The sequence below is a fragment of the Eulemur rufifrons genome, chromosome 4 (genome assembly GCF_041146395.1).
Source record: "Eulemur rufifrons isolate Redbay chromosome 4, OSU_ERuf_1, whole genome shotgun sequence".
Taxonomy (NCBI): domain Eukaryota; kingdom Metazoa; phylum Chordata; class Mammalia; order Primates; family Lemuridae; genus Eulemur; species Eulemur rufifrons.
Window position 1 is genome coordinate 31,167,515 of NC_090986.1, and position 15,166 is coordinate 31,182,680.

A 15,166-nucleotide genomic window follows, 5' to 3' on the forward strand; every position below is an offset into this window, starting at 1 on the left:
TTTATGTTTAACCAATATATTATTAAAACATGAGTATAAAATACATATATTCTGAAACATTTATAAAGCTTTAAAAAGTTTACTAAAGTCTGTCTTTTTAAGGACTTTTGTTGGAAATATCAAAAAAGATAAACTATTGAAAGAAAGGACAAAGTAAGGATTACATACTTAAAGGAGAAATGATTATAAGCATATATTTAATAAAGAGATTATAATGTTTTATAAACTTTTTTCAATACTAATCAAGCAACAAAGGAAAAATAGTCAAATAAACCAGAATTTAAAAGACTAAAATAAAACTACAAGCATGGAAATGATTAAAGACTGAAAAGGAATATTTGAAGGATTGTACATTAAATTTGGATCTTAATTATAGGTAACCACTTGAAAAAATGAAAATCAAAATCAAACTCTGAGATTTTCAAACTCTGGCAGACAGACTTTAAGATGGTCCACATGATCCTGTCCTCTAGTTTTCATATGTCTGTATGATCTTCTACCATTGAGTGTGTCTGTGTGCCCTGTGGCTTGCTTCTAGCAAATAGAACATGGCAATGGTGATGTGATGTCATTCTCATTATTATGTTCTGTTATATATAACTCTGTCTTGCAGGGAAACTCCCTTTAGAGATTCTCCTTGCTGGTCGTATGTTGTGGACTGGATGTTTTTCTTCCCCCAAAATGTATATATTAAAGACTTAGCCCCCAGTATGTCTATATTTGGAGAAAGGGTCTCTAACTTAGAAATTAAAGTTAAGTACATTGATAAAGGCAAAGCCATGATCAGGTAGGATTAGCATACTATAACAGACACAAGAGAACTCACCTCTTTTTTTTCTCTGTACATATACACTATAGGGAAGCCATGTGAGGATACAGTGAGGAGGTGACCCTCTGCAAGCCATGAAGAGAGTCCTCACCTGAAATTGACCCTGCAAACCTTCAGCTGGGATGTCCAGCATTCAAAACTGGGAGAAAATAAATTTCTATTGTTCAAGCCACCAAGAGTATGGTATTTTGTTATGGCAGCCCAAGAAAACTACTACAGATTTTGGTATCAAAACATGCTGCTGTAACAAGTACCTAAAAAGGTGGAATTGGCTTTAAAACTGAGTAATTAGGATAGAGTCTAGATTAGTATTGAAGTACGTGCTAGAAAAAGCCTAGATAGTCATAAAGAGTTTGTTGGTAGAAATATGAATGTTAAGGACAATTTTAATAATGAGAGCTCAGAATGAAAAGAAGAGTGCTAGAGAGAAAGCCTTCAGCTCCTGAAAATACATATATTATGTTGAAAAGAACATTGTTAGAAATGTGGATATTAAAAGCCTTTCTAGTGAGATCTCAGACAGATATGAGGAAGAGTTTATTGGGAACTGGAGGTGAGGCTATCCTGTTATAAAGGGGCAAAGAACTTGTTTGAATAGTAGTTTAGTGTTTGTGGATGGTATAGCTTCCAGGTGATGAAATTGGATATTTAGCTGAGAAATTTCTAAGAAAAAATGTTCAACAAGTGGCTTGGTTTCTCTTTACTAATTATAGTAAAATAGGAGAGGAGAGAGAGAAATTTAAGAAATTGTTAAGCAAAAAGGAAACAGAACTTGAAGATTTGGAAAACTCTCAGACTATCTATGTTACAGAAAATGAGTAAGTGTGTTCTAAAGAGAGCACTAGTGTGGTCAAACAACTTCTTTAATAAGGAGATTGGTATGGGCTTTAATCATGCATTTAATTAGCTATCTCAGCAGAAGACAGGAATCAAGATGAAATTATTTCAGCAGAAACACTGCCAGATTAAAGGAAACTGGGAGAAAATGGGATGGAATGAAGGAAGATTGCAAATATTCATTATCCTTCAAGAAAAGAGAAGGAAAACCCAGAAGGTGATTCAGAGATATTTAGGCTGCCATTCCCACCACAGACCCAGTGGTCAAGGCTGTTTCCCTCTTGGTTTCAGAAAGTGGGTCCCCTTCATCTCTTTCAGCTGGCCAGGCATCACACATAGAGAACTATGTGGGAGGGTTGTGGGACAGATTCTGCTACCCCAGTGGTCTTGGAGGACAGAGCATCAAATGAAACAGGAGTAATTTGCAGCCTTAAGATCTAATGGAATTTGCCTTGCTAGGTTTTAGACTTGCTTGGGAAGTATTGTGCCTTTTTTCCTTCTGATTTCTCCCTTGTGGAATGGGAATGACTATTCTCTGCCTGTGCCACCATTGTATTTGGAAGCACATACTTTTCCGGTTGCACAGGTTCACACTTGGAGAGGAATGTTGCCTGCAGATATATCATATATCCCGTCTCACCCATATCTGATTTAGATAAAATTTAGATGAAACTCTGGACTTTAAAGTAGATGTTGGAATGTGTTGAGACTTTGGGGCTGTTGGAATGGAACAAATGCATTTTTGCATGCAAGAAGGACATGAATGTTAGAGACTCAGGGGTGTAATGTTGTGGGGAATACATATGTTTGTGTTCCTGCAAATTTCTATGTTGAAGCCTTAACCACCAATGTGGCTGTATTTGGAGGTGGGGTCTGTAAAGAAGTAATTAAGGTTAAATGAGATCATAAGGGCAGGGCCCTAATCTAACAGGACTAGTGTTTTTATAAGAATATACTTCAAATGGCTTTCTCTCTCTCTGTTCTCTCCCTCTCTCTCTCTTTCTCTCTCCTTATGTTCATGCAATGAAGAAAGTCCAAGTGAGGACATCATGAGAAGGCAACCATTTACATGCCAGGAAGAGAGCCCTCACCAGGCACTGATATTGTCAAACCTTTTCAGCCTCCAAAATTGAAAAAAATGTATGTATATTTCTGTTGTTTAAGCAATGAAGTCTATGATATTTTTTACGGTATCCCAAGAATAATAATATACTGAATGAAAAAAAAAAGTGAGTATTGTGAGAAAAGCGGCCAGTTTCCTAGAGGTGAGGGCAATTTCCACCCAATATTCAGGAGAAAACCAGGGCCTTCAGTTTTACAACTATAAGAAAATGAATTCCATGAAGGAGCTGAATGATTATGGAAGATTCTTCCTTAGTGAAGCCTCCAGGTGAAAACACAATCTGGCCATCACTTTGAGGACAGTTTTGAGAGATACTGTCACAGGACCCAGTGAAGCTCTGCCAAGATACTTGTCCCACAGCAACTCTGAAATAATAAATGTGACTTGTATTAAATACTATTTGTGACAATTTATTACACAACAATTTACAAGACAATAGGATAAAATCTCATTTATTCATTTAGTTGAACTCATGAAAGGAAATAAAGTATTCATTAATGGTAAATAGAAAATGCAAATACATTTGCAGAAGTAAGTATTAATATGTAATTTAATTACTATATATGTATATAGAATTAAATTTACCAATGTAAAAATGGAGTTTCCAAACTTTAATTTTTTGTAAAAGTACTATAATTTCTATAAAACATATAATTACATAAAAATTAAAAAAAAAAACACTAAAAACTAAAGGCATGGAAGAATGATGTCAGTGCAAGTGGTAGAATAGGTAGCTCCAGGGCCTTGCCCCCTCACAGAAAAATCCAAAAATCAAGCAAAACTTGTCAGAATAGAGTTTGTCATTAGTGTGGAAAACAGTCAAAAGTTTACAGCAATCAAATAAATGCTGAATCAAGAAAAAGCCAACTTAAAATGGAAGGAAAGTTTTTGGCATTTTTACCTGGCTTTTCTCTACTATCCTCCTCTGTTCAACAAAAGTCTTGAATACAGCAGCCAATGGTCTCAATGTGGAATGCTGGTTCTTGGTTCTGTAGAACTGAACTTATTCTCAAAGAATTAAATTTATCTATTCTAACCTATCTGGGGACTACCTGAAGGACTGAGGCAAGACAGTCATCTTTGATTAGCCTAACTCAGAACTCACTCAGGCCATAAAAATGGCAGGAAGGAAGGAAGGAAGGAAAGAAGGAAGGAGCTATATAGGGGCAGATAGTTTTTTATGCAATTTAAGCTAAGTTGATATCAATTCAAACTAGATTGTTATTAATTTAGGATACTTATTATAATCTGCATAGTAACCACTAAGAGTAAATATACACAAAAAGAAGTGAGAGGTGAATGGAAAGGATACACTATGAAATATCAATAAAATACAAAAGAAGGCAGTGATGTAGCAAATGAGAATCAAAAAAGACACACAGAAAACAAAGAATAAAATGGCAGGTCTTTCCTTATCAGTAATTATTTTAAATGTGAATAAACTCTTTAATCAGAGGCTAAAAACTGTAAAATTGTTAAAAGAAAGTTGGTTTAGCAACAGATTCTTAGGTATGACACCAAAAGCATGAGCAACAAAAGAAAAAAATAGCTAAATTGGACTTCATCAAAATTAAAAACTTATATACAAAAGAGCATTATTAAGTAAGTTAAAAGACAACTTTAAGCATAGGAGGAAACATTTGTAAATGGTCAGCCTGGTATGATCTTCTATCCAGAATAACAAAATCTTAAAATTCAACAAGAAAACACAAAAAATCCAAAAAAAAAAAGCCAAAACTTGAATAGCTATTTCTCCATAGAAGATCCAAATTACCAACAACTACATAAAAAAAGCCTGAACATCTTCAATCATCAGGAAAATGCAAATCAATACCACAATGATAAACCATTTACATATACTAGGATAGTTATAATTTTTTAAAAAAGGAAAATAATGTATTGGTCAATATGTGGAGAAATTAGAAATTTTGTATATTGCTGGTGGGAATGTAAAGTTATTAGGCTGTTGTGGAAATCAGTTTAGCAGTTCCTCAAATAGTTACACTTACCACATGAACCAGCAATTCCACCCCTGGGCATACATCCCAATTAAGTGAAAATAAACATTCAAAGAAATAAACATGCGTGCATGTTCAGAGCAACATTATTCACATTAGCCAAAATGGAAACAACATGGATGTTCAACAAATGAAGGATTAAACAAATTGGGATATATATATTTAGAGCCATATTTTTCAGCCGTAACATGGAATGAAGTATTAATAGATGATATAAAATGGATGTACCTTAAAAACACTATGCTTAGTAAAAGAAGTCAGACACTGTGAGTTACATATTATATAATTTCACTTATATGGTCTACAATAGGTAAATTTGAGGTAGATAGACCTAGTTGCTGCACAATAGTGCAGAAGACCACTGAGTTGTTCACTTTAAGAAGACAATTTTATGGTATGTGAATTTCATTTCAAAAAGAAATTATAATGAAAGGAATAGAAATTCCATTCTAGAAGTATATAATTAAACAAACAAAAAACCCATGCAAGTTATTTTTTAAAGTCCATCACGTACACAAACATATGCTGAAAAGTAACAATTTGAAAAATGTTAAAGAGGAATGCTATAAATTCAAGTGTAAAAGTATTAGATGGAGAAGATATAAAAATAATAAACATATCTATCTAACAAATACTTTGATATCAAAGTATGTAAAGCAATAGCTGGAAGAATCAGGAATAGAAGTAGGGAAATCACTATATGTAGTAAGGCAATTTAACATACAGAATCCAGAATAGGGAAAAAACAGATATAAAAGAAACAGAGAGACACAGAGAGAAAGAGAGAGAAAGAGATGGACAGATGATTTGAAGAAGACAGACATGAAATTTATGCTCAAACACATTGAACTCAATTTTTAAGTGTATGTTTATGTGTTTTGATGTTGTGAACCACATATAAGAATGTAAATTTATTTACTCCCACATGAAATATTTACAAAAATAACTATAAGTTTATAATTTTATAATTTTAATATTATATAGTATCAACATTATATATTAATAGTTTGTGTTCTTGAAGCACAAATCAATTAATTCATAAATAAAAATAGGAGCATAACAGATAGCAATCCATTATATTTGGAACTTAATTTACAATAGCAAAACATTAGGCAAAAAAGTTAACACTTAAAACTTATCAATAATAAAATAATATTGTAATAATAAAATAATGAGTCAATAATAAAAATGTCTATGAACATAGTTTAGGAAGTACTTAAAACGAAGTATGTTTTTAAATTACCTTTATTGAAAGAAGATAACTGATTTTTAAAAAGTTAGCATTGAATTTAAGAAGTTAGAATAGGAAAATGGAGCAAATTAAATGAAAAATATAAAAGAAAATAATGCTAAGTACTTTAAAACTAATATCTTTCAGGGAAGCAAAGGCATAAGATTAGGGATAATAAAAATGGCAAAAATAAAATACATGAGAGCAGTTTGCATGGATCTAGATGTCAATGGTTTCTAAAACAATAAATATGATTCCTTCTAAATGAAACTGGGTGTTGTGAGATGGTTCTAGCAAAATAGAAATTGCTAATCTTCCCTTTTTTGTTTAACCAGCTGTTGGAAAAGTACTGTGTGGGAAAGTGTATGTGGTTCTTTTATACATAGGAAGTCCATAGAATTCAGAATCACAAATTGAAAGACTTTCCTTTAAAATGTAATTTGGTAATGAAAATGTTAACTATGAATTGAAACATACAAAGTTCAAATAATATACAGTGAGAACATTTTTGGTTGGCAAAAGCATTAAAATCTGAGAGCTGTTTGGATTTTAGAATTATAAATAAGGATTATGGTTGTCTATATACATTTAAAGTAATGTCCATGTATATACTTTATATTCTAGAAATTTTGATGTATACCTTTTTTGCTTTATTTCAATACTAAACATTTTCTAATTTCCCTTTTGATTATTTTATTCACTTATGGGTTACTTAACATTCTATTAATTTATAGTACAGTCTTTTCTCATTTTTTTGATATTTATAATGTTATTGTTTTATGGTCAAAATATGTGATCTATGTGATCCAATTCATCAAAAATGTGTTGAAATTTGATTTATGGCATAAAGATTTGTCAGTGGATTGAACTGTTTCAGTTGTTTTTGATAGGTATGTGTTGTCTCTAATTGTGAGGTACTCAGGTCTATACAGACCCATTAAATCAACTTTGTTAATTGCATCACTAAATTTTCCTGTATTCTTACTGATTTTTTTGTCTGCTTGATTAATGAATTACTATGAGAGGTATGTTCAAATCTCTAACTATTATGATAAATGTATTGATTTTCTCTAGCTTTGTCCTATAATTTGAAAGAATATTATTAGGTGCACACCACTAAACAAATTATTGTATCCTGCTAGTAAACTGAGTCTTAAATCATAATAGGGTTAGCCTCATTATAGTTAGAAATGCATTTTGTCCTAAAGTCTTAGCTCTTTTCGTTATTAATGTAACTACATTGGTAATTTTCATACATTGTTTTACCATGCTTCACTTTTCTGCACAATGTTTTACAAATTGATAGTTTGTAGCAACTCTGTATGGAGCAAATCTACTGGTGCTATTTTTTCTGACAGCATATGTTCAGCTCACTTCCTGTCTCTGTGTCAGCCCTTTTTAGCAATGAGATGTTTTTAAATTAAAGTATATACATTGTTTATATACATAATGCTATTGCACACTTAATAGATTACAGTATAGTGTAAAAATAACTTTTATGTGCACTAGGAAACAAAAAAAATTCATGTGACTCACTTTATTGCAGTGGTCTGGAACAGAACCTGTAATATCTTCAAGGTATGCCTCTATTTGGGAATAAGGTTATTAAAGAGGTAATTAAGTCAAAATTCAATCATTAGGGAATGTCTTCATCCAATATGACTGTGTCTTTGTAAGAACAGGAAACAGAGGGAAAACAATAAGAAAACAAGGAGGACATCATCTGCAAACCAAAGGTCCTGGAACTGATCCTTCTCTCATGTCCCTCAGAAAGAATCAACCTTGTCAGTACCTTTATCTTGGAATTTCTAGCCTCCAAAACTTTGAGAAAATAAATTTCTGTTGGTTAAGCTAGCCAGTCTGTGGTACTTTGTTATTGTAGCCCTAGCAAACTAAACAATCATCCTTGTTCTTTCCACCTTATACAATTGGTGTTTCTCCTGTAAATTGTATTTAGTACTTTTAATCCCATGTAGACGCAGTTCATTTAATTATCGTGTGAATATGACAAATTTGGATGTTTTCTTACTACTTTGGATGTTTACTTACTATGGTTCTGCTTTCAATTTATTCCATTTTTTCTGTTTTCTTTTTCCAACACAAGTTTTCTTTTGAATTGATTATCTTATTATTTTCCTCATTTCTTTTCTGTTTCCCACACCATTGATTTAAAAGATACATAATCTGTTCATATCATTTTAGGGTCTGTCCTCGACACTTTAACAAGTGTAGTTAACTTGGCATATTCTAAAATGAATCAATTGTTTACTTTTCTCCAAAACCATAAAAGAATATAGAAAGCATTCATTTTCATCAGACTAATTCTAGTTTATATAAAATGGTTTATGCATTTTTTATCTTACTTTTTTAAACTCTACCCATTACAATTTGATACTGTTACTTTGTATCATCCATGTTAATTTAGGCTTTGTTGAGATATAAGTACCAATTTACCACTTTACTAACACAATCTCTTTTAGTATCTTCAGCTTTCTCCTAGGTTCATTTTTCCTGTTTTTGAAATTTACACTTTAGTGATGGTTTGGGCACTAATAACTCTCAATATTTACCAGAAATGGTCTCCACTTAGATCTTGTTTTAAACAAAGAGTTTGCTTGTGTACAATTATAAAGCACATATTATACTTCATCAGTAATTTGAAAGTATTATTCCTTTGTCATCTTCGTGCTAGTGAGAAATCAGCAGTACAAATATTTGCATTTCTTTAGTCCATAATGTGCTTTTGCTCTTCAGCTGTTTTTAAGAGATTCTCCTTTCTATGGATGCTCTGTAATTTTACAAAGGTATGTCTATGTGTGTATTTCTTTTTATTTCTTCTGTGTAAGATTCTTCCTTTTCTTAATTCTGAGGATCGTATATTTCACCCACAGTGATAATTTCTAAGCCACTATCTTTTTATATACAGTTTACATTTTATTCTTACCAATACTAATTTTAAGAATTCATAGGAGATACATTTCAGACCATCTCATCCCATCTTTATTGCTAAACCTTTCTACGTATTTTTAAAAGTTTTGTTTAATTGTGTCTACCCCTGTATAATTTATTTAAATCTATATAACAATTCAATTATTTTATTTTCAGTTATTGCCTAATTGACTATTTAATGTTACATTTGGTTTTTTTTTTTTTTTTTTTTTTTTTGAGACAGAGTCTCGCTTTGTTGCCCAGGCTAGAGTGAGTGCCGTGGCATCAGCCTAGCTCACAGCAACCTCAAACTCCTGAGCTTAAGTGATCCTCCTGCCTCAGCCTCCTGAGTAGCTGGGACTACAGGCATGCACCACCATGCCTGGCTTATTTTTTCTATATATATTTTAGTTAGCCAGATAATTTCTTTCTATTTTTAGTAGAGACGGGGTCTTGCTCTTGCTCAGGCTGGTCTTGAACTCCTGACCTCGAGCGATCCACCCGCCTCGGCCTCCCAGAGTGCTAGGATTACAGGCGTGAGCCACCGCGCCCGGCCTACAGTTGTTTTTAATCTCAATATATTGTACCTTTCTTGGATTTTCTGTTTCCTCTTTTGTTTCATTATACAGAATAAACCTACTGATAATGTCTTTTATATTTGATAATTTCTTTGCATGAAATGTTCATTTATTTGGTTCTGTTTGTTTTTCCTTAAGTTTCCCCCTCATTTGTTTTATTCTGAGTTTTGTGCATGTTTTTATTATTATTTCTACTTATGACTTTGGATTTTCTGGAATTGTCTTTATGGAAATGTTTTGAGAGACATGCTGAATGATCATTTCTCCTAGAAGGATTTACATTTACTTCTGTCAGTTATCTCAGAATATTTAGACCTATTTTCATATTAAGTTTCAAAATGTATGTAGTTTTGAGATAACTTGAGATTCAGTAATGAAATTATCTGAGACCTCGCCAGTAGTAATACATACTCAAGGGAGTCATTTTCTTCTTTTTTTTTTTAATCTACACCCAAAGCTTGGGGTGAAACAAAACATTCCCCTGGTTGTTCTGCTTCTGTGGTAGAATTTTTTCTTCCTTAATTCATTCATTTCCTGAGAGGTAAGCTTTCTTTGGAAATCAACATATATAAGAGGGTCCCAAATTCCCACTTGATTCAGGTCATGGTACTAAATTTCTAGGCCATATTAACTATTATGCTCTTTGGTATCCAGCAACTTTAGAATTTAGTTCAATCCTTGAACTTTGGGAGCTCCCTTTCTGCCTTAATGAATTCCCTTATTGTCTTTCAGGCTTTCTAATAACATATAAAGCCATGATCATTATTATTTTTAACACACTTGTATACAAAACAGCAGAAGAATATCAACATCTTTCTCATCTTACTGAAAGCAGAGATCCATGCAATTCTATGTAAGTATAAACTGATTAAAATAAGATATGCACTCATTATATTTTATTGTGAATATGTCTATCACTACTAAAATATTCAGTTTAGCACAAGATGAATTCTGTATTTTGTGTTGTCATTCATACAGCAGAATATTTTGTACATAGTAAATGTTTTATAGTGACTGTTAAATAGACTTTAAAAATTAATATAGCTCTATGGCATTTTATTGGAAATATAGTTTGGTTTGGCAAACTGATCAGCAATGGTTCCTTTAAATTATGTTTCTTCATGAGTCTCATATTCATTTTGTTCATTTTGTGATGATTAGTATGTCTTTTAATAAATAGGTACATGACAAATGGCTAATATTAATCTCTTTGAAGTACACACATATATTAATACAAATACCATAGGATGTATTTAACATCTTGTTTTAAAATAATAAATTGTCAATAGAGTAATACATAATAAAATTCTATGATCCAATGTGTCTTCAAAGCACATGTAATTCCTATACTTTATTCTTCTGCATTTCTCTGCTAAAGGTATATCTTCTGCTTTCTTAATAGAACTTCAGTAAGCAATTATCTCAAGTAATAACCCAAAATGTAAACAATGTTATGACTATGACATTGTATACATACACCTCATTCAATTACCTCTAAAGAAATTAAAATATCAATAATATATTTAAATATAATAATAAGTTTAGACTAGGTGAAATTTCATTTAGAAACTAACAAAAACTTGTCGGTATGTTAAAGAAATGTATCATATGACTAAATGATTTTAAAAAGACAAAATAGTGTTTTGTTCCAATAAATTATCTCAAAATAATTTTATTTAAATTTTTTAAACTGGATTTTGTATTTTTTAAATAGTATAATTTGTTACTTTACACTTGAAACATCATCTACAATATCCATTTGGCAATTGTATAATGAAGACCATCTTCCAACATACTGTGAATCTCATTTTGCTTAGCACTTTGTATTTACGAACACTTATTAGACAAATATATTTTATACATTTTATTCATTTTTCTATAATTTTTCTTCTCTGAATTTTGTAATCTTGTTTCTGTTTTTTAATTATGATTATTACTCACAGCTGATATTACTATTCCCTCAAACTTTGTTTTATTATTTATTATTTAAATTTTAAGTTTTTTGTATCTGAAGCTTTGAGGGCTCTTGACTCTTAGTTTCACTGCTTGTTAATATTGCTAAACAATGACAATTTAACTTGAGGTGCAACAAGTTGTTAACACTTTTATCTAAACATAACTAGTGGAGCTTACTTGAGTTATGGTTTAACTCACTCATGATTATATTCTTATTTTTCTTCTTATATTTTAAACTTATGTTCTGGACTTATGATGGAAAAGATACTACAATAGTTATAATTCTAGGTTTTTCTTGGTTCATTATAGTTTAAGTTCTTATAAAATTGTCACAACTTTCAGCCTGAGCTTATTCACTCAACATACCTGTATTGACTGATCACGTGCCAGGCACTGTTAGAAGCACTGAGGTGATACTGCAGGAGAATACAGGTGTGGCCATGAGCAGAGATGTTAGGAGGATACAGTTGCTGGGGTGTCTAAAAGAAACCAAATGCTTAAGAAATATAAAACTAAGAAACCTCTTCATTAATCATCTTATTTCCCTTTTGATATGATTGTTATTTTACTCTAGCAAACGTAAATTTTTCATCCAATGATAGTGACTTGAATTTCATTAATTGATATAGAATTAGTTTGGTTAGTTTGATGAGGTTGAATAAAATGTCAAAAGCACTGTGCCTCAGTTTTGCTGCCTCCTAGTTTGAGATAGATTTTGCCATATTTCCTAAATTATTCCATAACATGATAGTTAGAATTTAGGTATTCAGAAAGACCATGATCTCCATCTTTCAGCCTCCAATTCCCCTTTATGTTTTCTAAAGTATTAGACAGTTGTTGGAGTTCTATATGGTTAAAGAGTGAAAGTTTATGTACCATTTGCTGCTAAGGACATTGGAGTGATCAGATACCTAAAAGCTTGCCAGTTTGGTTTGCATGGAAAAATGAACACTAGAATGTAGAACAAGAAACACCTGCGCTCCTTAAGACTATAGTTTTAAATCACCAAGAATCTCCCTATATTTAAACCTATGGCAATATTTTCAAAGGTTTATAATATATTTGTTTAACTTTATGAGCCATGTGTAGATCAAAAATATTTTAACTATATGAATGTGTATGTTCCATTATTATTTTATTCATAATAAATTAAGTAATGTTCCATGGGGTAGTGTATTTACTATCTGAAGAACTCTTTTAACATCAATCATTTAAGACTAAATATATTTATTAAAAAAGACAAAGAAAAAAGTAATTAAGAAGTCAATATATTTATGTCTATATCTACCCACATGAGAAATTATTGTAGATTTTCATTGTGGTATAATTTTGATGTAAATTATCTAGCTGATCAAGATTAAAAATAATATACAGTTACTTCAATGATATTTGAACAAGTAAAAAAACCACTAGGTTATTCTGAAATGGGAAATCACATCTATTATTCCAATGTAGTGTGAATAACATCGAATTCATGCAGTAGAATTCAAACAACCATTTTGGGGGCCTTAAAATTTTATGACTCGGAATAACAATAAATATTTCATTTTTTGATGAGTTTCTTTGATATAATGTAAGCATAGATTAGAGAAGTTCCTATTCTTGTTCTGTCTGAGTTTAATATTACTTTACATTTCTTTACATTGGATTAGCAGTGATTACCAAATTGTATAACCACCTTTTCTTACTATATTACTTGTAAATTTTGTCATGAGAATCTTTTAAGATATAGCTGGTAACTATATCTTACCAATTCTTATTGCTGTATATTTAAATAGCCTAGAGCTAAACAAATATCAATATCTATTTTTTAAATTCATATTATAATATAAAATAATGTAGACAATATGATATTCATCCAGATAAGAAGTGCATCTTTAAAAAAGCATAAATTATGGATCACCTTTTCTCTTGTTAAGATATAAGTAGAATTTCTACAAAGAACAATCCATTCCACATGTTGATTCTTTGCAGAAAATAAATTCGTCTCTGTGATAGTCTATTTACTGGGGATATTTTCTTCTTTAAAAGATTAATACTTCTTAATGCCAAATAGTAACACTATTGATGCTTGGAGAAGTTTTATGATGAAGATTTATTTGTCTCCTGGACACAGAATGCTTACCCATTCTGATCTCAATTTTAGGCTGAAGGAAACAAGAAAGAATCATAGAGCCTTGTTTCCCTTATACTTAGCATCAGGAAATCCTGGTCATAACATATGCAATGTAATTAATTATGTTATATCATGTCATGTCATGCCATATCTAGATCATAATATTCATTTTCTAGGGCTGTCATAACAAAGTACTAGCAACTGCAAACTTTAAAACAACAGAAATGTATTCTGTCAAAATTCTGGATGCTAGAAGCTTGACAGTAAGTTGCCTGTGTCTGTCTCTCTCCAAAATTATCTCTTTATGAGGATTTCAGTCATTGAATTTAGGACCCACTCTAATTTAGTATCACTTCATCTTAACTTTATTACATCCACAAAAACTCTATTGCCAAGTAGAGTCACACCCACAAGTTCCTGCTGGACAAGAAGTTTTGGTGGACGTAATCCAAGCCAATATATTATGTCATATTGTATCATATCACATCAATCATCATATCATATTATATGTCATTTCCTATCATATGATATATATTTTTGACAATTCTTGCTTTATTGAGGCCATGAGTGGGTAAAGGGGGATGGGAATGGCTTTACCTATGTACCAGTATTTAAATCTCAACACAGCTGGCATTTGGGACTGAATAATTCTTCATTGTGGGGAGCTGTTCTGTGCTTTCTAGGATGTTTGGCAGCATCCCTATACACTAGACAGCATTAGCCCACCTCTAGTGAGTTTTGTCAACCAAAAATATCTCCAGATGTTGCCAAATGTAACCTGGGAGTAAAATCACCTCTACTTGAGAACCAGGGTTGAGAAACTTTGGACCATTTTGTTCATTGGAACCTATTATACATTAACTCTTATTTAGACAATTATTCTTCAGGAAATCTAGTTTATTTTATTTTTCTGAGACTATTCTGATTTTGGTATTATTTCTCTTAATTGTTTAAACCAAGGAAAAAGAATATGACTTTTAAAAATTTTATTGTATCTAAATAAATTAAGACATCCTACGTTGTGTACTATCCAAAGGCATTTTGATGCATAAGAAAACTAAACTAAAAAAAAAATCAGAAGAATAATACGTGAAGCTAAAATGGAAATATAAATATAAATGAGGAACAAAACTTGTATGTAAACCATATCTCCTTGCTGTTCTGACAGCAAATTATTTGATTTCATAATGATTGCTTGAGAAGACAAATGATCAAGCATTTGATTGCTGAGTGGAGAAAATGTGCTTAGGGAATCTGAGTTTCTTACCAGTATTGCCTCTGGTGATGCACTTGGCCTGGCCTTGAAAACTCAGTTTGGCAAGACAGAACACCTGTCCATCCTGTTGGATGGACATGTCCATTGATTTTCTTTGTTATTTGATTGTTTTACTTTCCCTTTATTTTTTTCTAATTTTATTGCTGTCTAATTATTCCTTGCAACTGCTACATCTTTCTTTTTGTTATATTATTGTTTTCACTGTATTTGAGAAAGTAACATCTTTCTATAACCAGATGCATTGAGGGTAATGTTTAATATTTTAAGATGCTTG